The 1,390-nt window shown below is 41.9% G+C and overlaps 1 protein-coding gene across 2 annotated transcripts in view; it reads right to left on the bottom strand.

The window, feature by feature from the left end:
• Positions 1 to 1,390, bottom strand: part of GALK2 (galactokinase 2) — a 229,553-nt gene that overhangs the window by 210,430 nt on the left and 17,733 nt on the right. The gene's annotated exons all lie outside the window — the stretch shown is intronic.

Raw genomic sequence — 1,390 nt, 5'->3', positions numbered from 1 at the left:
TTAATCCTAAACCACCATTGCCTCTTGATCATATGTTGTTTCTTGAAATTCTTCTGTGTCAGCCAAATCTTTTTGGTACAATGTCTTTATATACTTCTCCCATCCTCTTTTAATGCTTTCTGAATCACTCAATAATCTGCCCATAACATCCTTAAGCATGCAATTCTAGGCTTGAATTTATTTGTTCTTCAGTTCTTTCAGCTTAAGAAATCCTGAATGAGTTTGGCTCTTATTTTGCTGACTCTGGCTCCTTGCACATTTCATTTTATTTTTCCTTGTCTTCCCAAGCTGCCCTTCAAAATCTTCTATTCAGCTCCTTAACTTCTTGATTTCTTCCTTTTGCTTTGGCTTCGCGGTGCTCTAGTGCAATATTCCAAGTCTCTTCTGACATCCATTTTTTTATTGTTAGACTTCTTTAAATATTTACAAGATTTATTGTTTGATAGTTTTCACATTCTAATTCATAACAGAAGCCTCTAGGCATTGCATTAGGCAGCTAACCAAAAGGTTGAAGGCTTAGGTAAATGATGGCTCAGAAGGCCTAAATATCAACTTCTGAAAAAATTCCATTATTATAACCCCTATAGATCACATTTCTGCACTGACAAATACAAAATCACCAAAAATCATTCAAAAGTTGTTTTTATGTGTCGCTGAGTTGCTTGTTTTTGTTGTACAACAACTCTGAACCCTGCTCTATCCTGAGCCAACCTCATTGTCTCTGACACATCAATCTCCATTACCTCAATCACTGAGTCAATCCATCCCATCCAGGGTCTTCCTCTCTTGCAACATCCCTCCAACCTCCCAAGCATGATGTCCCTGTCCAAGAACTGGTCCTCCTTGCAACATGCCCCAAAGTATGTCAGATGAAACTTCAGAATCCTTGACTCAAAGGAACAGCCTGGTTACACCTCTCCAGGATGAACCTGTTTGTTCTCCAAGCAGTCCATGATATTCAATACTACTCTCCAGCACCAGAGCTCCAAGGCAGCAATTCTCCTTCTATAATCCCAAGTCATTGTCCAGCTTTCTGATGCATAGCAATTAATTGTGAAGACGATGGCCTGGATCAGGTGCACCTTGTTTTCCAGACTGACTTTGTTGCTCTTCAGCATTCTGGCAAGGTCCCTGACAGCACACTTTCCCAGTGCAATTTGTCTGACTCAATGTTGTTGTTTGTTGTTATGTGCCGTTGAGTCGCTTGCGACTTGTAGCGACCCTATGTACTACAACCCTAAACTCCACTCTGTCCTGTGCCAACCGCACTGTCTCTGACACTCCCATCCCAATTATCCCAGTCACTGAATCAATCCGCCTCATAGAGGGCCTTCCTCTCCTGCGATGTCCCTCCACCCTCCCAAGCATGATGTCCTTCTCCAAGGACTGC

This window comes from Elephantulus edwardii, unplaced genomic scaffold (genome assembly GCF_000299155.1).
Source record: "Elephantulus edwardii isolate Elephantulus edwardi_28Jun2011 unplaced genomic scaffold, EleEdw1.0 scaffold00164, whole genome shotgun sequence".
NCBI classification, from domain to species: Eukaryota; Metazoa; Chordata; class Mammalia; order Macroscelidea; family Macroscelididae; genus Elephantulus; species Elephantulus edwardii.
The sequence above is the reverse complement of the archived record's forward strand: the minus strand, read 5'-3'. Positions and strand labels throughout refer to the sequence as shown.